Source organism: Leuresthes tenuis, unplaced genomic scaffold, assembly GCF_036924035.1.
Source record: "Leuresthes tenuis unplaced genomic scaffold, fLeuTen1.0.hap1 SCAF_22, whole genome shotgun sequence".
Classification (NCBI taxonomy): domain Eukaryota; kingdom Metazoa; phylum Chordata; class Actinopteri; order Atheriniformes; family Atherinopsidae; genus Leuresthes; species Leuresthes tenuis.
The window spans coordinates 8,544,409-8,566,578 of record NW_027325376.1 but is presented as its reverse complement, the minus strand read 5'-3'; the positions used below and the strand labels follow the sequence as shown (position 1 = coordinate 8,566,578).

The 22,170-nt window shown below is 39.9% G+C and overlaps 1 protein-coding gene across 2 annotated transcripts in view; it reads left to right on the top strand.

Moving 5' to 3' along the window:
• Window positions 1-22,170, top strand: part of LOC140281739 (adhesion G protein-coupled receptor L3-like) — a 210,075-nt gene that overhangs the window by 19,431 nt on the left and 168,474 nt on the right. For both annotated transcript variants that reach the window (XM_072376228.1, XM_072376227.1), the window contains exon 2: window positions 3,453-3,539. The gene's annotated coding sequence lies outside the window, so the exon portion shown is untranslated. The remainder of the gene's footprint in view (window positions 1-3,452; window positions 3,540-22,170) is intronic.

Sequence of the window (22,170 nt, the reverse complement as noted above, 5' to 3'; positions counted from 1 at the left end):
TAGTAGCTGCTTAAGGTGTGCTAACTGAATACTGGAATTCTAGGGTTTGTCGTTTTAAACTGGCAGATAACAAAAGTAACTGTTTAACTAAGTGTCTCCTAATCCAAAACCACTAAAGAATAACTTTTTTTCAATTGATGAGACAAGGTCTTCCTTCTGTTTCTCATTCTTGCCCTTGTTCTTCTGCGGTGCTTGTGTTGAATCTGCTCTTCTCCTTTTTTTTTTATCCATAAGAAGGGAAAAAAGCGTTCCAACAGAATGCTATTGAAGCAGAAAAAACCACTGAGTTTCAAATTTTCGCCTTTGCACTCTTGTGTAATTGTCTTTTTCATATTAAACACAATGCACATTCGTAGAAGTGTTTTAAATACACTTTCTGCACACACGTATGCTTCAATTAAACTCAGTCGGCAATGACTAGTATCAATGTTGAGAGATGATGAAGAACGGGTTGTTAACGACGCGGTTTGTATTTTTATTTGCTTTGTTATGGAAAATGCACACACAGAAAAACAATAGAAAGATGGATACAGAATGTCATTAGCCCACAGTTCTGACCCTGTGTCAGTGCTTTCTTTAGTTCTGCTCAAATGAATGTCATACAGGGGGATGAAACTGAAAATCTTATAGTAAAGAAAAGCATTGTTAACAGCCAGGCGTGGTCAGAAATATGGTTCTCTTCAGCTCTACTCCACCCACACTCTGATATCCAACACACTGTACCACAATGAATCACATTTGGAGTGTGAAATCAAATTTGGGTGTAAGTTCATGCCACTGAAAGCTGGATAGTCATGCTGTGTTTCATCACTTTGTAATTTAGAATGCACTCCTTTCGACAAGGGAACTGAAAAACTGAGTACAGTGGATAATTTGCCAAAGAAAAGGGCCAATTTTCTGTGTGTTACCGCCATCGACTTACGACACAAAGTGCCTCCTCTTGTGCTCATGTGTTCTCAGCAATGGGCACTCATTCACTTTGAATGAGTGAATCCTGCATAGCTTACTTGACACTCCAACAAAATTATTTCACATACCTGTCAGCTATAAGTGGTTGCATATCCTTTGTGGCCAGTGAAAATTTAATGGCATTATGTAAAATTAATCCCATTCTCAGTTTTGTCTCATACTTGAATCTCAGCAGGCCTGTACTTAACATGCAAACCTTTAACTTCCTTAATTAGAAATGGCCTTTATGTAGATTTTTTTAAATACAAAACTCTAAAATGTCAGTGTGCAGAGAAATACAAATAACTTTTATGCTTTCCCATGAAAATAAGTAGAATGTCACTTCTCTTATTTATTTATATTGCATCTTACATCTAACAATGTAGCCGATTGTCTAACTTGTTTTATTTTGGATCTGGTATGCCACAGTTACAGGTCTCTAGTTAAAGTAAACAGAAGTCATTGCATTGAATTAAATAAATAAAATTGGAATTATCTTTTTCTTATTGCCTCCTGCAGTATGCTGTATTGCAATGTAAACCTGTCAACAACGAGCATCCTGGTATTATTTGGAAACCTTTCCAAATGGTGTCATTTTGGGTCTTCCAAGCCGAGAACTTTGCTGCTTTTCCATATCTTTGGAATGAACATTCTAGTAGTAATTGTAAATGATTGCCTTGGGTGCCTGGAACTGCCCGGTATAAATTTATCTGTTCCCAAAACCAATTGAAGATATTTTCGAAGCTTCAGTTCCCAACGACTTCTAGTACTTTAACTGTAGTTAAGGCAAAGAGAGCAATACATTTGACTCTGATACTGTCTCTGTTCACCCTACAAGACCAGGGAGAGGGGCGGCAGATTTTACAAGAAGTAAATGTGTGGAATTAATAATTTGGACTGTGTAACTATTGCAAATTGTGAAAGCACATTATAACAACCAAATGTGTCCCATCACACTGTCCAGAAAACAATTTTCTTTTTTAATTTTCTGTTTTCTGTGAGCTGAGTCCCTCCTTTTGTGTGACAGTTTGTGCTTGGAAGTGTTACAATATGGCGTGAGAGTGTTTCTCTCCAAACACTCGCAGGCCCGCTAAATAACTGACAGATGCTCTGTTGACCAAACTAGTTGCGGCATTTCGGCTGAATTGACCTACAGCATCTGCGTCCACTGCCAAAGTCTTAAATTTGATCAAACATAATGAAGAGCAGATTTGATGATGCACGGCCCTGGCACTTGTTTGGAAGCCAAGACCGGTTGGCCATTGTGCCCAGATGATATTTAGAAATTTGGCTCTGTGGATTAAGATTTTTTCTTCTTTCCCTGCATTTCTGCACAATTTGGGGAAAAAAATAGAGCCATTTTCCTCAGTAACACACATGTAGAATTGTGAATCCTACAAGTAAATGACAGTTGTTGTTGTTTTTTTTTAATCATCCACCAGTGCTTTTCAAGTATATTTTCATTCATGACAGACAACCCAAATAGATTGGAGTTAAAAGAAGGTCTATTTGATTCTGTCTAAGCCAATATCTGCGTAATTAGCATAGTAAACACTACACTATATATGGATCTAATTTAGGCTTATTATTCAAGACCATGAACTGTATTAGAAACCTCAATTATAGAAATGTTGGTGCTCATCAATTTTATATTTGTATGTGAGATTTGATTATGAATCATGTAAGAGCAGTTTGTGTCACAAAAGATGAAAGTATTTTAGCCATAAGAGAATCTTTTCAACATGCTGCATACAATTTGAGCTTACCTTTGTGTGCTTCATTAATTCAACCGTAATTAAATGTAACCCAGTCACATAAGGGTATTGGTGTCGGCCCAGCAGGGGTACATATTTAATATGTTGAGTGAAAACTGTAATGAGTAGAGTGACATGAAGGTTGAAAGAGGGAAAGTGGCACGCTCAGAAGATGAATTGTTACAAAGGCTAAGAGGCAGAGAAGGAGAGCAAGAAGTGCGCGGGTGGGGGAAACGAGATGGTGCAAAAGGTGACTGGGGGAGGCAGTCATCAAAATGCTAATGTTGTATGGGATATTTACTGCGGAGTGTTAATGCAGTTTAAAACAGGCTCTTTGTCCTGCAGCCCATCACCGAGCCCTTGTTGGGCCCTAATAAATCAGCCATTAAAAGCTGATGTGACCTGAATAGCACTTCATACAGCGGCAATCGGGCTCTGCCACCAGTGTGGGAACCAGAAAATGGTTGAAAAATTTATGAAGGCATCCCTCAATAATAGTTGACCCAAAATAAAGAGGTTGTCTGTGGCTTGGCTGTGACAACGCAACAATTATGACAACGAGAAATTATTATTCTCCGTGGTTTTACATAAGTCTGTATACTGCTTTTCTAAGTTATGTTTGCAGACATTAAAGGTTCCTACTTCTGGGCTGTTGAGTTATGTCCCCTGTCACCTGTTTAGAAAGTGTTACAGATACAGAAGTATCCTGCTGAGTTTTTTAACCCGTTTCTTTTCTCTGTTTCCTTCCAGGACGGAACATGCTTTTATTATCTGGAATGTGATACACAGGATTTGTAATCAGCAACACTCGAGAACCATACTCCTCCTAACGCCAAGGTAATATACAATTTTCTGTCATGATACACGGGCCTGAAAATATCTGATTGCAAGTCATGAATACGCAATAGATCCCAGATTATGTGTACATGATGTGCCTCACCACCATCACCACCTCCGACTCAGCGCAGTAATGAAGAGCATTCATGTGAGCCAATTGGGCTTGTTCTTTGTATGCAATAAGATGTTTACAAAATGATTCATGATGGGTGCTCATCTTCATATGCAAATCTGCGGGGCACCTCTGGTAAGCCTTTAATTTCTGCCGCCAGCAACACGGACGGTTTTTTGGTCGGGAACCATACATATCTACTGAGCGTGTTTGTATTTCATTCTCTGATGCAAATTATGTTTTTGGTGTAATCATGCAAAAGCACAGCTGGTTTCCTTTTCTCCACGCCTCAAGTTTGACGCTCCCTGCAAACCCGAAAACCCCAAAATGCCGAGTCTGTCAGTCAGTCATTGCTGTCTTATTCAGCCCTGTGTTTGCTCTCTGCTTCTTTTACTTATCTCCTTTTCCTCTCCTCGCTCACTTGTCACGACAGCCGTAGCCCTTCTCCTCTTCATCCTGTTGTCACACACATACACACATCTCCCTCTGCAGCCTCTACCTTCTCCTGCTGCTCTCCACACTGAATGGAGCCACTAGCCTCAGTGCCTCCTGTGGTGAGTCTGGATTGAATTCAATTAGGGAGATTGTTTGCCCTCTAGAGTTTATTGTTGGGCTCTGTGGATGATAGGTTTGCCTTCTACCCCCTCCTCCTCCTGTCCCTCACTCAATTTCAGACACAACACACACACACACACAAACATACTTGGCTTCAGTGCATCCGTCTACGCCTCATCTGACTCAGGGTGGCCGCTCCGCCTTCCCACTCTCCTTAACAACTTTCTCGAGGCAGTGCATATTTTATTTTTCATCATACACTGTTTGTTTAACTTTCTGAGCCCCTGTTCTTGTTTTTTATTCTATTTTCTGACTTGGTATTCAACAAGATCAAGGCAATAAAAGTGCTACTCTAATACAATGTGTCATATTGCCAACTTGTGAAGACAGTAGGGCCTAATTCAATACGTACCTACTTCAGGAGAGCTGCCGGGTGGGAGTTTTCAGAAGGGGAATAATTGGGAACAATATTTTAACTCAATGCCACAAGCTGCAGACACATTCCTGGATAATCCCATTTTCACAATTCATTTGCTTGCCAGCGTATTTGCCACAAAAGAGAGGACATTAAATGTTGCTGACATAGGAGTAATAGGCACATTAGTTGCAAGGTGAAATTAAAATTGCATTTGAATATTATTGAGAGCAGCAGGCGGGAGTTGTTCGTGCTGCTGGCTTGTGCTTTTTAGATATGAGGCGAAAATCTGGTAAAGACATAATGGCCTTGATTCTTTGTAGAAACACATTTCAACGGCTTGTCCTGTAACCCGCTGCTTTCCTTCAGATGTCATGCTGTGTGACCATGCACTGGTGCTACTCAGATATCAGATACTGTATTAGTGCTGAAAGATGCCAAATGAATTATAAGCAAAGGATTGCTTTGAAGATGAATATCCTGATGCACTCTGACGCAGAATTATGACCTCCACTTGTTCCTTCTTTTTTCCTAATTTGTGGTCACTTTGGATTAAGTCTGGTCTACATCAAAGTAAATGCAGATCATAGCTTTAAGCAGAAATGATCATAAATGGATCTGTTCAACTACAAAGCTTAACTTAAGTCTTTCTAGATGATGCAAACCTCAGTGTGTAGTGCTTTGCATACCCAAAGTGGTTTCCCATAGCACCAACCATTCAAGTTAGTTTGACCATAATGGCCTACGATGACATTAGCCCTGCCAAGTTTTGGTTCTGTTATCTTAAAGCCTTCCATTTGTTTTGTTAGTGTGATCCTACCCGGACTTCTCCAAATAATGCAAAACAGATCATTTGAATGGAAAGTGAGTGAATTGCTTTTGGCTTATGTCAGCAGTGTTCTCACATTTGAATGCTGTCCAGAGGTAGTTGACTTTGCACGTCTTTGTTGTCGTGTCCTGTTACTTGGGCAACTACGGTCAGCCCAGCAAGCAGCCTGGCTCAAGGATACCAGGCAAAACATCAAAACCCTCTAAATGACCAAATTATTTCAAAGGCACACATTGCTTCATGTAGTTTATGGCTGATAATGAAAAATGTGTTGACCCTCTGTGCAAATTGCTGTTGTCTAGACAACGGCGATCTCCTGAAAATGTATTTGCTTGGGCATGTTGGTGGTCACTTTGTTGTAGTAGGCAGGAAGCTGATCTCACTCCCATGCATTTGCATGTCACTTAACCCACCTATTCATGTGCTACATTTGTTGAATTTCGTGACTATTATTGATTTTTATTCTCAGACAAATTCACATTAGTTAGTTTGCTCTTAACCTTTTGAGCTTTGTCCGTATGGCTCCTACTTTGAGAAAAACAAAGGTAGACCTACACGACAACACTTCAGAGTGAGGTGCTGTTGTGTTCTGAACTTCAAGCAGCTGTAACCTTAACTATTCACAATGTTGTTTACATCTTTCCATTTATGCTTATAGGAGATATGCAGTATTAATGTGTGAGTTCTGGTCATGCTCAGTCAGCATGACATGTGTGTTTGTGTATCAGCTGGCACATGTACTGTGTGTTATTATGACAAAAGTGTCATTTGCAATCTGTGCTTGCATCCGATTTGACAAAGCTGTACACTTCAGTTGTTCAGCTACAGGTAATGTAAAAGGTAAGAGGTCACTGTTTTAACAAACAACATAAATATGCTTTTTTGTTGTTTGTTTTGCCTTGAGATGGAAAAGAAGATTGATACAAATGTCCTATGGCAGCAACAACCCCTTTGACATCGATGACATGTTCATTGTAGTAAATTAGACGTATCGGACCGTAACAGGCATGTTGCTTTTTTCTTTCACCCGTGTAGAGGAACATCAGGACTTTTCAGGGTTTTATTTCCGCACAGGGTTTTTTTTTGTAGAAATTGTGTATTGGAAAGGAAATGATCACAGTATTTCCCTACAGTTGTAGTGAAATAGCGAAAGGTAGCCGAAAAGATAAAACACCCATATGTGGAATTCTTGTAAGATAAAATGTACACTTTAGTGACTGAGGTGTATGATGGGATGTGGGAGGACCAGGCCAAGATACTCTGTCGCACAAAAGTTCCCAGCCGTTGGGTTAGATATTAATCTTTGTCTTTCTCAATTTGAATGTTACACAAATAATGTCCCCATATTGAAAAGGGATTCCTATACAACGGTATGAGGTGGAGGTTTCAACGGACCCTTTTGCAGACATTCAGGGATCCTTCTTCTTTTTTTTACTGCTGTGATCTGCCCATTTAGTGTGAATATTCATCAGAAAGCTGAATAACTTAGCTTAACACAAACTAGAAACAGATGTAAATCATATTAACCTACATTCTAAGGTTAATTTAAGCTAACTGTATTTATGTAGCAGTGTGTTTTTTTTTTTTTTTATCTTGGTAAGCTACAGTAAGCAAAGATGCTCACCACACTTGATTTTGTTGACACAGTTTGTGTTTAAAAGATGGCATAAAGAAGTTAAATTAGAGGCCGTGATTAGCAGCCTATTGCTTTTTTTAAAACGCTAAAACACTACATTTTTTGGATCCAGAAGTAACCATATTAGACCAATGGGAGGAGTGCTGAACTGTCAGGTAAGTTGGTGATGAAGAGCTTACCTACTCAGCAGTGTGGATTTGTTACCGCTTGTTACTACTGTGATATAATTTACCTCTTCTCTATCTTTTTAAGTAAATTGTACACACTCTACATAGTATCAAGTATTTTCAATTTAAAACACAAGATGAAAAAAAACAACCCTTTATGGTCTGTTATTCCAATCAAACAGAGAAGAAGAAATAATTATAGGAAACAAAGGACTTATCCAAAAAAGCTAATGGACAGCAAAACTGTCTGGAGAAAATACGTGTCCTTTATCACCACCTTATGATGACAAAATGACAGTCGTTAAATCACAACTGAATCAAAACAGTTTGACTTAACTGCTTGTCAGAGACTTCCAGGTCTGTCAGTCAAGCCAGTTATTCCCCCGGACGTACTTCAGACAAGGTCAATTTAGACACTGATGACATAATGGACAGAAAATGGCACAGTGTGTCTTGAGAAAACGGACTCTGATGAACTGGATCTGGCACCTTGTACCTCAGTTGTTTTGCACTTAAAGGCACCTTCACAATATCTTCAGTTATAGGTAAGTTGTAGTTTTAGAACTATAACGAATGTGCTTCTAATTTAATGTAAAAGATGTTGAGCAAATATTTTCCATACTTCTGTTTTTTCCACTCATGGTCTAAAGGAGTGACTGCAGGAAAATGACACTTTTGTAACAACTTGGAGACTATTTCTTTCCCCTTAGTCCCAGTCTGCCTCGCCCCCAAACACATTGTTATTGCCTGTCACAACTCACGTCCTAATTAAGGGTATGCAGGTGAACATTCACTTGTATTGTTTTGTTGACGTAAGACCCTTTAAACAACGCCTGATTGACATGTTGAACTAGGTTGGGGCTACTTTTGCTTTGGAAGGGGTTTCTGGGATTTTGGTGACAGTTTTGAGGTCTTAATAAAACAACATTCTTGATGGCAAACTCGCAGTGCAGCTCTGTGTTTTTTTCTTTCTCTGTCATCTCCTGTCAACCCTTTCCCTCCTCCTTTTCTCAATGTGTCCATCTATTGCCGCTGTCCTCGCTACGACCAGGAGGATGTGTTGATGGTGATACGATTCAAGCAGTGCACCTTCAGGGTCGGTTCTGATATCATCTGATATGACAAAAGACTCCAAACCAACTAAAGATTCAGATGGTATTTGTGCTTTAAAAGAAATGTATTAAGGATACTGTAAGTGTAAATTAAAGATTGTATTTTCTTACTAAATGAATACCCCTCAAATACTGACTCGAAGAAATTTCGACAAACCTGAAGAGTTTTCATTCTTTTGATTTTTGCCTTATGAGTCTGCCTTGAACTTTTGCTGCACCCTGTCCGAAAGTTCCAGCTCCAGCAAGGTGTGCAAGTCTAATCAGGCTCTGTTTGATGTGCAGAGGCAGCAGGCCTTACGGAGAAGCCAAGATCTCTTAGGACATTAAGAGGAGAGGAGAGGGAGGAGAGAAGAGATTACTTCTGGTCTTTTTATAGAGGATCACTCCATCTTGTCCTTTTTAGCTCACTCATTAGTTTTGCTTCCCCCTGGAGGGAGATTCTCCCGTTTTGTCTTTTACGAAGTCCACGGCTACTTCACGCACTTCGGTGAGAATCCTGCCTGGCTATCACTTAACCAAATATCATTCCCCAGCCCCAGTATTTCCATTAGTCTCAAGCCCCAGTCAGAAAGTGCTTGTGTGATCGGAGCAGCTCCTGCTTCTGCAAGTGAGGAAGACGGAGAAGAAGATGAAAAAAAAAAAAGTGCACTGGAGAGGAAAGGGAGACAAATGAATAATGATTGCACACACTTCCTTTTGTTGGCAGTGAGGGCTGTGAAGCACATGACATGCCTTTTCTTGATTTTTCTTCCCCCAATTTCCTCTCTCCCTTTGGCTAGAACCTGCAAAATCAGACATCCTTCTGTGCCCGTCAAAAAATAACCAATGCTCTGCCACTCTCAGCTGGCTGTCAGGAAAGTTCACCTCCTGACAACTAGCACGCACGCCGAGATAATCAGAAGTTGTCAAATGTGAAGTGTCCTCTGCTTTTACTGAGAGTGTAGTTTGTGTCTGCCCGTCCAACGTCAGAGCTTTGGCTGTGGTGTAGGTGTGCTAATGGCCTCTTCATCAACAGGGATCATTAAATAATGTCTGCAACCACATATTTGGCAGCAAAATTGTTGTTTAGCAGAGGAAAATGGAGATGCAAGAGAGCAGGGGCTTGTTGTCACTGCTGGCCAACTCAGTGACGTGATGGAGGGCTTCGTACACTTACATGACCTAGTATGATTATACATCATTTTCAAGTACACCCAGTCCTGTCTCTTTAAATATGCCCATGTGGTTCATAAAAATTTGATTTACATATTTGTTCTTCATATGCATATAGTCAGCTTCTCCGCCCCTTTGAAGGGAAGCACCTGTCTTATAAAAACGCAGCCAGAGAAATTATTGATTTGCATCTATTTATCTGGGATGAAACCGAGCTCCTCCCCTCTGTCAGTCCAGCAGACGATGTGTGAGGATCCCGAAGGTGCCATCGCACTCGTCTGTCCTTTTTTTTACAATGTCTCTAAACCGTGGATAGGGGCAGCAATCTGTTTCTACCCTCTCCTGAATTTTATTTACAGCCCCAGCCTGGCAATAAAGGACAAAATTTATGACTTACTTTTTAATTAGAAATAATGTCTTGTAGAGTTTAAGTGATGGATGGTTTAATCAATATATAGACTGTGGCTGGCCCGATGATAAACGTTGCTATTGACAGTGTGCAGAGTAGCCTAACTTAACACTTTGTCTTTCAAAGAAATATGGAGTGTTTTGTTTGCTGATGGGAACTGTACATCGCCCCTTTCTCCTTCCATTTTACTGTCTCTTCCTACTCTGTCAACATTTATTTTCCCAGTAGGTTATGTTTTCTCCAAAGTGAATCAACGTCTGCTGTCACTCTGTATTTAGGTAATTATTTTACCTCGGTGAAAGAGTGTTGTGCTGTGTGCAACATTTCCTTGCTTTTAAATAAAATAATAGCAGAAGGTGGGTTTGTGTAAATGAAGAAAAGACAAGCTCATAGGATTACATTTCTGAAATTTGAAGATTTTTATGAGTGAAGAGATTTCCTTTGCTTTTTTTCTAAGGTTCAGAGAATTGAGAGAGCTGAAGATTTTTAAATAGAATGATTAGATGGAAATCAAGTCAATGGGTTGTTTCCTTGCGCTGTGATAATTGCTTAATATACAATGGAAGGTCATTACTTGACAACTGAAGTTAATTTCTGAATGACTTTAGAAAGTCAGGCTGTGCATGTTTGCTGTCAAGACAGTGAAAAACTTTGATATGACATAGGAGCTGTGTTCCAATTCTGTGCATCTGCTTGATATCTGCTTCAGCACAGATATCAGGGTTGTGAGCGATGGTGTGTGGGACGAACAGTGTGCACATTAAACTGTGATGTTAAATTCAGTCAGTGAGCTGTTGGTCTCCATTCTCTAATAAAAGCATAGCACCACCAACCTTTTCAGAAAGGCGAGATCTGATTGCCTGCATGGCCCATGTAAACTATGGACAGATAATGTGTATGGACCATGAGGAACTGATTAAATGAGACGCCACAAGGCTCATTTCAGGTTGAGAACACAGCAGAAGCAAGGCTGAGCAAGGCTGAGCAAGGAGCTGCAGCACTCAGCGCGCCAAGGGAGGCGGCAAGAAGCGTGCTTGCTCACTGCCAGTCAAACAGAAGCGGAAGCAACTAGCCCTGGGAACACTGACCTATCCTAGGAGCTAGCAGAACAAAATCTTGGCAGAGCCGACAGCATACCGAAGGCTTGCTTGGAAGCTGCTAGCTCAAGGAGTGCTGGACTAGATGGCTCTGGGAACAGAGCAAGCTCCTAGACTTAGCTGTTTTCATGGCTTCCAGTCAGCTTGCACAGTTCACCAAGTGCTGTGGCTCCTCACTTGGCCTTGCTTCTGTCGTGTGCTACAGATCCTGGCAGCTGGACTATGTCTGGGAGCGAAGGACTTGCCAGCAGCTCTCAGCCACTTCTTGATTATGAAACGCATTGAAAGTGAATACATTGTCATTTTGCAACAATGCTAATGCACACATCCTTGTGTAATTCCTCCTGATTTTTTGAGAATCACATATTTTGCCATGATGCGTGTATATATATCTATGCACTTCTGCAGTAGCTTTAGTTTTGCATATTAGGGTGTAAATGAGAATTTTAATCCTATGTATTCTCATGTATTCTACCCGGTGGTGTATATCATCCAAGCTCAGGTCAAAGTTAATATAGTTAATAATTGCTCGCGCTACAAAACAGTGACAGAATGTGAATTGTGTTAGAGCCGTTAGATTTCTGTATCCTTCTTCCATAATCGTAGATTGATGATGGCATCATAATGGTAGTCTTTATGACCTAGACCACCTACCTGAAAGGCAACTCTAATAGACAGGATAATCTTATCCATATGTGAACAATCACCATCATAATATCACCTGTCCTCTAAGACAGACCACAAGGCTGCTCTTTCTTATTGATTATTGTTGCATTCACTGCCTAGAGCAGGTGGAGGCCTTGATAATGTCTCTATGCTTTGTGCTCATGGTCTCTGGAATAGAATAACCATGCATGACATGGAGCCCGTGGTATGAGTCCTCTAGTCAATGGTTAACTGTTCTGCGGTGATTGAAAGCATCTGGGCTCTGTCGCAACTGACCGCTCTCCTGAAGATCTTGACCTGAGTATGTTCCTTCACCCACACCCAACCTCCCCCACCCCGCTAGCCTAATTTCTTCTCCTTTCTCCATTCCCTAGTTGTGCTGGCATGTATTAGCTTATCTGCTGCCTTTGTGAAACATAAGCTTGTAGATAAGTAGTGTATTGGGCTGGGTTACTCATGTCTGTCTTGTTCATTCTTCGGTATCTTCTAATTCCCCCAGAAACCTGTTTCCCAGACTGCAGGTGGCCCGTGTCGTAACGCGGACTGCAGGCCTGATCTATCCTGAACAAACATAGACATTTTGTCACCACTGCTTCTTTTGTATTCTAAGAGTGCTGGTAATGCCCCAGAATGTGTGTGCACCGCAAGTGTACACATGACTAATCTCAGAGATGTTGTAAAAACATACCAGTGATTGGTATGTAGCATTAGCCAGTATTAACTATGAAGTCAGGAATTATTCATTTGTTCTGTTTGCACCTCTTCGATCGTTGTTGACTGACAAATGGCATGCACAAAGCAAACAGAATCATATGGGGATTTTTAACGGTCATTACCACAGATATTTGCAGTTGTTCTATGTTGTGGAAACATGTTTAGCCTCAAGCGACTTTTGGTATTTTAAAAAAATTTTTTTTTTTTTTATCAAAGCCTGACTGATTTCTTGCAATTCCATTCCACAATACATGATACTTTGAGGGAGAAAGTGTGCTTTTACTAACATGAGTAAGAACAATGCCCTGAAACATCAACTGGTTCTGTTTCCTGGTTGAGGTCATTGTTGACTGTGATCTCTGTTCTGGGCAAGTAATTAGGAATTAGAGCATGACATGACCCTCAGGATGTTATCCGTGGTTAATGAACACCTGGAAATGGTGAGAAGCTTGTGCTTCTGCATGAAGACTTTTGAACTTCCGTGACCTCTGTGGAAAGAATTTAAAAAATAAGTAGAGTTACAAAGTATTATTTCCTAAATAGATCTTCAACAGTTTAAATGGTCGGGATCCTTATTGCACAGGTGATCTATGGTATAATGCAATTAGGGATGCACTGAAACTCAATAATCACAGATTAAATCTGATACGGTTCTACATTGTGCTAATGAAATGCATTACAAACTCATTTAGCTTTTTTGACTCTTTGATAATTTGAAGATTCTCAAACATTTGCCGGACCATTAAGTAGCAATACTTGATTTTATTGATATTACATCCAATCGTTTCTTGAAATAACTAAGTGCACAATATCAGTCTAACATAGATAAAGTCCATGTAAACTACAAATGGCGTGACAGTTATGACAGTAATAACAGTGATGAAAGTGAAGAAGAAGATGTGTTTTGCAGATGTTGCAGAGCTTTAGAGCGTACCTTGGTTGTAAATTCCTGATGAAATCTGCATCAGCTGGTGATAACTTGTATTCTCTTTGTGTCGGCAGAACAAAGATGTCATAGTTTGTGAGAAAAGCAGCACAGGTGGCGCGTGGGTTTATAGCTAAAAATACAGATCGGGAAAAATTACATGTACATGCTGTCTTGAAAAAGCAAAAATCCAATTTTACTGATAATTCTAATGTTGCTTTTCTGATGCATCTGGTGTGTCCATTCAAGGTGTATGTGGTTTTATTTCATTCATAAGACCCAGATCTGCTCTTGTCTGGCATATTGTAATCATTTGGCCCGATGCCTTCATTCGAATTGGTGAATTGTGAGACTCGGAGTGGGCAGAGTATGATACATCTGCTGACAGGCCGCATTATTTTACCAACTGCTTTTTGCAGGTCACAGTGCATTGAAGAAGGTATGGTGTTTTTTTTCCCCTTCTGTCTGTGTTGGCAGTGAGTATGCCCCAGTGCACTGAGTCCCTAGATGCAGTCTGGCAGGCCTAGTGAATCATCTTCCCGACACAGGTGGGGGAAATACAACAGCGGGATTGGCAGTCCAAAGGTGGCATCAGGCTTGCAGTTGAGTGAGGTGTTTGCCTTTCTTTCTTAGGAAATGACGACATGTCATGTTTTTTCATGCAGTAGAGCGAAAGTCTGTTGGTAAGTTCTTATTTTTCTTTGCACATAAAGAGTACGTTACAGCAGATTTTTATGAATTGATGAGGGCTTTTACAGTGTGACTCTTAGGACTGGGTATTCCTGTGTTTGCACTTATATTTCTTCCACTGTGGATTTGTTTCTCCCACATTCTTCATTGTATGTTGAGAGGCTGTTTCATCTGAGCTTTTATAAGAAGCTGGTAGCAAGGGCCACTGATCAAAGACAGGATCCTTGGGGCCAACAAGGGCCCAGCTTGAGCAGAAGATGTCCCCTGTCTTTGTTAACGCCTTGGTTAATGCTGTCCTTATTTAACCAGTTCTGCCTAATGACTCACGTTGGTGTTGGATACCCGGGATCGCTTTTCATCTCCTTTGTGTAAGGAACATTGGACAGAACGTGAAACGCCAGGGATATCTTGTTCCTCTCTGACACTCTTATTGTGCTCCTCTGTGAAATTCTGGCCAGAAAAATCCCTTTCACAGTAATTGGATGTGAAAGAAACACTTGTGCTTGGCTATTGTCTACACAGTACAGTCTTGCATTCAGGCCAGTGGTTAAACAAGCCAAGAGTGAGGCCAGAGAGGGATATGGACAGAACGGGGTGTGGTGGTGATGGTGGGTGAGGACTTCACAGTAACTAGACAGCGTGTAAGGAAAAAGACAAAGAAAAAAAAAACCCTGGGGGGAAAAAAAAGCAGATTTGGTTGATGGTTGATAGAGCACAGAAATCATTTGCAGTGCATTTGAGAGTAAAAACATGGGGATATGAATATGAGGTGGACAAAAAATGTTGGTTTAAGAGAAATGGCCGACTTGGATACAGATTTTTCATATGGTGTGCAGGAGATTGATTGAAAGATTTGGTGGGCCTAATTGTGCTCTGCCATCTGCCCAAGTTACAGAACCTGCCAGGCATGTGACAGTTTCCAACAGGCTCACTGATGAGCAGATGTGTGCAGGACTTTGTGTATGTGTATTTATTTAAGCCCGCCAGTCTCCCTTTACCTTGTGATCAGAATTAAAACAAAGCAGTCATAATATAAGAGGCCTAACATGCAAATCTGAATTGAGAAAGCTCTTCTTTTACATAATGAAATCTACCGTCGGGTGGCACTGCTTTTGTGGACTTCATCACTTTGGGCCCGATCGATAATAAAGACGTGGTTATCGTTTCTGTCAGAATTGCTCTTGATTTGACATATGCGATCATCTCAGAGTGAATTTCCATAAATCAATCATCCGTTTCCCCGTTCGTTTGCACAATGAAACAGATTGCCTGTGGAGTTAGACAAAGGAAACTAACAAAATGCTATTCACAAGATGTGCATAAATTTATCCTGCAAATTCATTCAGTATTCAGTGAAATGACCAAGGAGGGAAGTTGTCTAAACAGAAGCAGAGGTAACACCAGTCCACTGAGATATGTCATTTTTAAGTTAAAAGGAATAATTTGACATTTTTGTGAAATATGCTCTGTTGGTTTCCTTGCTGACATTTCCATGAAAAGATCATATTGCAAATAGGAAGCTGCTATCAAATGATTGGTTAGCTTTAGTAGCAGAAAGACTAAAGAGAATTACTGTGGCTATTTTTCAAGTAAGTTGGGTTCTGTACAGAAACAGCAATTATCTTTTGAAACTAAATGAGAGATGTGTTAAACAACTTAACCGCCGTCGACGGAGTCTCGATGCTATGCTAATTGAAGAGTCACTCTTCTCAGTCGTCTCTACATTTGAATACTGAGCTATTTGAACATGGACATTTTTCATGTTCAAAAAGGCTTAAAAAGCTGCTATTATAGAGCAAGACTGTTATTTCTAAACTTTTCCTCTAATTGGAATTTTAATGCCTTTTTGAACCAAAGCAGAGCTCATGTTCCTTAAACGGCAGCTTGAATATGTTTTGGTGAATGCCTAAAATAACAAGTAATGAGTCAGTGCGTTATTACTTCTGGACCTAACTGGTCATCACAGTTAGATGGTAAATAATAGTATAACAAAACATTTTAAAATATCCTCTTTAGTGTGGGTGAAATTGTAAGGTAGTTGGGTAAGGACCATACATGTATTTATACATGTTAGCACCACACATATAAATGGCAAGTGTTATTTGATAATACGCACATTGCACATCTTTTCCTTGCATAACCGAGAAAGAATTAGAACTCACCAATATCACTGATTCGTTCGAATTACCGAGCTTGTTCCCTGCATCTAAAATGTCCCATTGATGGATAATGGCAAACAACAACATTGTTCCAGTGAAACGAGTGACGCTAACCCACTTAAGGATGACCCAGTCGTCTGACCCGAAATCCCAGCTAATGTTGAGAACATGTCAAATATCTCTTTCCACTCCCCATCCCTCCTATTCCAGTGAGGAGAAGCGCAGCTTGCATTCATTGTCATTACGGCACAATTTGTGTGACTTGCTGTATATCTGTTTTAACGTAGTTGTTACATTTATTCCATCATTTATGCTGGCAACAAATGCTTCGCGGCTCCATACAAGCCCACGGCCCGGTGGCTGATCGCGCTGCTAAAGAGTGCGTAAAACAAATTAAAGGAAGCCGCAGCTCACCACTCTCTACTTTCAGGTACAAAAAAGGATATCAGATTCACCTGGAATTGGACTCCTCTGTCTTGCCAAAGGGGGGACACCATGCAGATTAGCAAATAAGGTAATTGCATTTTCATGTCAAATCACCAACAGCTATCCTTCTGCTGTTTTGCTCAGGCCAGGAGTTTGATTTAGCTTCAGTTTGTTTGACATCCAAGTCTCTTAAATCACCCATATTATTACCATAAACGATAAATTATAAGGCCATAGATTTATAGTCTTTTTGCATTATTTTAAAAAGATCATATTTCAGTGCTAATATCAGTAAAAGCCAGATGTTCTGTAGTCAGTTTATGGCAATAGATAGACACAGCGTCCAAGATTTCCTTTCATTGCTTCATATAAAATCCAGCTCAACTCTGTCATCCAACAATTTAACAGCCTCATTCAGTGAGTTATCAAGCCCCCGTATCGAGAGCAACAATGATCAAACGCACGTAACATGACAATAAAGCAAGTCTTTGATAATTTACATTCCAGGACAAAGTTTTAACTGGTGCCAGTCTCTGTGAGCAAAGTAACAAAACAGTTTTTGCTGAAGATGTTGGAAATGTTTGAGCTATTAAGCTACAAAAAAAAAAATAAAAAATTGCAGAGAGTACTATAATGTTATGTCAGTGATTGTCATATTTGCCTCCTCTTGTTCCCCACTCATTTCTCCTTTCCCATATTTGGGGACTGTAGACAGGGGACATCGGCATGTGTTTCATATTCTGCATGCTCATATCCCCAAGTCCCTTTTGTAATTATTATTCAGTAGATGCACTGCTTGGCACAAGGACAAAAGTTTGCATAATTTATGCAAGGCCGTCATCAATTTTTGAAAAATGGCCCCGGCCTTTTCTTGTGCTTTTAACTAAATAGATGCACGTCAGCCTGGACATAAAACGGGTGCTAGGAAGAGAGAAAACTTTATTTTATATCTTTACCTAAACTTTGAACCAGTGCAGACTTTAGAGAGCATATTGAGGTTGCTTTGTCCAGCTGAAATACATTTATTTTACTTGTTCTCCTGAGTCTGCTACTCTCCCACTGGGATAAGGCCACTGCAGTACGTGAAAAAATGTAAAAATAATTCTTTGAAAGGCACTTTTTCTTCCTCCCCGTGAAGTAAGCCTCTTAGATAAAGTATTTGGAGATGAGCTGAGTTTGATAACGGAGCACTGCTCATCGGGAGGTGTCCCTGAGGGCTCTCACCCGAAGTCTTAGAAGTTATTTTCAGCAGTCAGGTGGAAATAAAGGCACTTGCTACTCCATATCCCAAGAGAGAACTATATTTACTTTATTGAAGAGGAGGACAATGTCGATAAACTCCAGTTATTGTGAACCTCTCCACTTCTCTTCTCCATACATTCTACTTTCCATTCATTTCCCCCATAATGATGGTAAATGTTTTTCCATTGCATTTTGCAATGGTTTGGATTTCAGTAATCTGTTAGTTGGGTATTGTAATCTATTTCTGTTTGCAGACCATAGAGGGGATATTGGATGTACTTCTTCTGGTTCTTTTGTTTTGATGGTATAAAGATGGAAATTTGGCATTTGTTGTTTAGTTCTCAAATAGGCTATCTTTAGTGGACAGGCAGCCATTATCCAGAATTCTGGAGGTAAATGGCATGATTGAATAAGCAGTCTTTTGGCTCTGTTGCATGTTCTTTTGTTATTTGGAGTATAATAATAAACATAAAATGCTATGCTTTTCTCCTCCAATCTTAGGTCCGTTGCACAAAATTCCAGGGACATTTTAATCTCCAAAATGTTATTTTATTGTTTTCTTTATGGCAGTTTTTTATTTTTTTATTTAAATAAAGCAATAATCCCTGCACACAGTAAGCTGTATTCGAATAGGCTAGATGCTAAGAGGTAATTAATTTTTAGATCGTTTGACAGTTTTGATCAGTCTTACTGGTTGTTCACATAGCATCTCTTTAAAGAAACTTGAGATTCATGGTCTGCTCTGCTGCTACAGTAAAGATACTTACAGTGGGCTATGTTTCCAAGCAGAACCAAGCTCATCAGTTCATATTACTTTTCTCTCCATGCAGGCTTAGCGTCTCCATTTAAACCTGCTGTTTGCATCTGTGCAACCAATCAATAACTCAGCAGAGTGTGTTATTTGCATGGAAACTACTGCAGAGAAGACAAAATGCTGGAGTGTTTAAAGGAAGGTGCAGCACAACCGACTTTATAGGGATACCCGACAACTGTATTCTATTTGACTTAAAAAATCAAATCAAATAGAAATAATAAAAACAGGGAATTTAGAATATATTCTGCATTGCAAAATCAAGAGTGAGAATGATGCAGAACTATTTAAAACAAGTTCGAGCAGAATTGTACTTTTTATTTATTTTTCTGAATGTGAACAGATTGACGAGCTTTGCTTGGGGGTTAGGGGACTCTTGGGATATATATCGCTCCATAATGAGCAGCTCTAAAGCTAGGATTTTTGGCAAGATTTCAGGATCCTATACAGACAACAACAAGGCGCATCACTCCCATACCCCTGACCTGTAGAGCCACGGAATTTGAATGCATCCATATTAACACTTTACAGACTTAACTAATATCCAACTCACTCTAACCATCTACTGCAGTGTTATTTTTAGGGCTGAACATTTATTACAGCGTGTAAGAACTTCTGTGGAGACAGTGATGGAAGATGCTGAATGCCCAACTCTATTTTGCAGTGAGCTTCGCTCCAAGATGAACAATAGTAAGTCACTTTTGCAATATAGCCTCTCATAGCCCTCAAATGAGAGATGAGCCGATGTTTGTAACCTTTGCAGAGGTCTTCGTGAGGAATGTGCTTGAAAATACTGGAAACAATAGCTTGAGGATACATTTCTGATGAGCCTTTTCTTTTCTCATTTACCAGAGACAGCTTGAGTTTATCCCTTTGTCCGTCAGTTTACACACAACACTGTGAAGAGTTGATATGAAGCCATATGGTACGCTGAACCTTCACACTACAGTTTTTCTTTCTCACACTAGCATGAGGTCCATCGTATTTATAATTCATGTCATGGAAGGGTGGTCTTCACACTGTAGGCAAGTCATTATATGCATATTTAAACAATTCAACATCCTCCAAACTAGAGTGCCTTGTTTTTTATAATTCACCAAGGTTATCTAATTTCTTCTCTTGCTGTTTGAAAGTGTGACCCAGGAAATGTTGCTCTATTAGAAAGCGATAATGGATAAATAGCTGTGCAGATCTATAATAAAGGAACACTGTGATACTGCAGGGGCTAAATAATTTTATTTTCAATCACTCAAATATGGTACCTTACTGAAATTTAAAAGCCAGTTTAACTTTCTCTCTTCTCTTCCCTTTTTTTTCTTTTTTTTTTTGCTTGGTTGCTGGAACGTATCATTTGCCAAATCTTGCTCGGGCCTTAAACATCATCAGTCAATGTGTTTGTCTGACGTTGATGTATGATCTTAGCACTTGTTTCCTGTTTTGCACAAACTCCATATGAGCACATATATGAGCTCCATACATTCATGCTTCCCACACTCAATTTAGCATGAAACAAGAGCCGAGTTTCAGACCTTGGCTTAATAACAGTGCTCTGGTGTTTCATGTGCTGGTCATGTGGTCTACGTGGTGCGATGTGCCTGGGCTCCACGGGGATCAAGATGTGCTTTGACTTTGCGCCTGGTGTGCTTTTATTACAGTTGCGCAGTTGTGAAATTGTGTTTTAAGGATAGGAAAATAGCATGTTTGAGCTACTCAGAACAGAAGAAAGGGGGGAAATAAGCTAATTCAGCCTGAGGTTATGGCTTCCACATCCCTCCCCCTATTTGCTGTTGCTAAGCCTGTCTAGCATTTTGTTCTCGTTCGTCATCATGCAGTTTACAATCAGTGCATTTACATGCTCTGAAGTAACCTGGTTACAGGCAGCCTTTTCTAGCCACCTGATTCCTTGCAATAATGAAAATCCTGGGACTCTAATTAGGTTATGGGATTACAAGATTTTACATAATGTGATTTTTGCAGTAACCAGATTTTTTTCTGAGTAATCTGATTACTCAAATGCACTTTAATGTGAGCACCTAATCAGAAAGAGAATCTTGGATATACTCTTAATGGCTGCATTCATGGTGTTCTGCTCAAACAGTCAGACTGAAGCCTGGGGGGGCCCCGTTCCTCTCTAGTTGCGTCAGGGTTTGGAATTGCTTTTGTGTGAAGCTGGTTAGTAGTTAATCTTAGATTAGACTTTCAGCAAAACCAACAGCTGCAACCCTATTTTTCATAAAGTCGGCTTGGGTTTGTCAAGTGTAATCACCAGAAGGACAATAGGCGCGAGGTACGAGTTGCTAACTTTACATAGATTTTGATTTCATCCAGAACCTGAAACGCTACACGCTGCCACTGGAGCACATGTGCTTCTCTATAGGTTCATACATTTATTTGGAGTCCACTACAAGAGGTTTACATGCTGCAATGCTCACAAGAATGTTATTTATCTTACGATGTCCATTATTACGGTACTGTTCCGTAGCAATGCCCTGAAAGTTTTAGCACTCAGTTTTAGCTCCTCTTCAAGGGCCCCTGGAAAAGCCTCACTCTGCCCTGATTCACAATTCTTTGAAGTGTGCTCTACTAATGGAAGTAATCCTGTAACAATGCTCAGTTAAACAGTGATTGCTGGAGATGGTCATGATCATCTCTGCATAATCATCAGAACTGTCTTTTATTCTAAAGAATGGAAACAGAAATATCAAGTGTGTGATAAAGCTGACTGACTCCTTCATTTTTCCTCCTTGTAATTCCATCTTATTGAGCACCTATCTTGTGCTTTAGACAGGCACGTCTACCATGTGTGATTTTTGTTGCGAAAACCTGAAATGCAAACGCACACTTTTTTTAAAATAAACTGCTGTGCCTGTATTAGGTTCTAAAAAGTGGCTGCTCTTCTTTATAAGAGCTGTGCGAAATATGGAATTATGAGTGAACTGAGGTGATCATTTTGAAAGCTATAAATAGGAGGAAAGCCTGGATTACAAACAAAGATGTCTCAGGAACCTCAAAACTCACCCCTAATTGCTCCATTAGGAACCAAATTAGTTTGTCAAGTCAATGATCCTAGTTTATCATAGTGCAGATAAACATTATTCAATCTATTCTTTCCACATCTGCTTTGTGTGTGCTTTTTTTGTTTGGTTTTTTCAATATCAGTTTCATATCCCCACACAGCCCCATTCAACATGTAAGTCGATTCAAAAGTCAAAACACCTGGTGTACTGAGCAACGATTGTAAAGCTCTGAGTAGACATTTGGCATTATTGCCTTTATTCTTTAATTGCTCCTTGATCAACAATTAGAAGCATCATATGCAGTAATTGCTGTCAAAACCTCCAAAGAACTAATCAAGCACAATTCAGCTGATCTTAATAAGAAATGTATAAAGTTGTAAATGCTGAAATGTGCCAAAACTGAATTAATACCTGCAATACACATTTATTCGTGCCTTATCCCCACGCTTACACACAGAGCTTTGTCAAGGGATACGCTAAGAGACTGTTGTCATCAG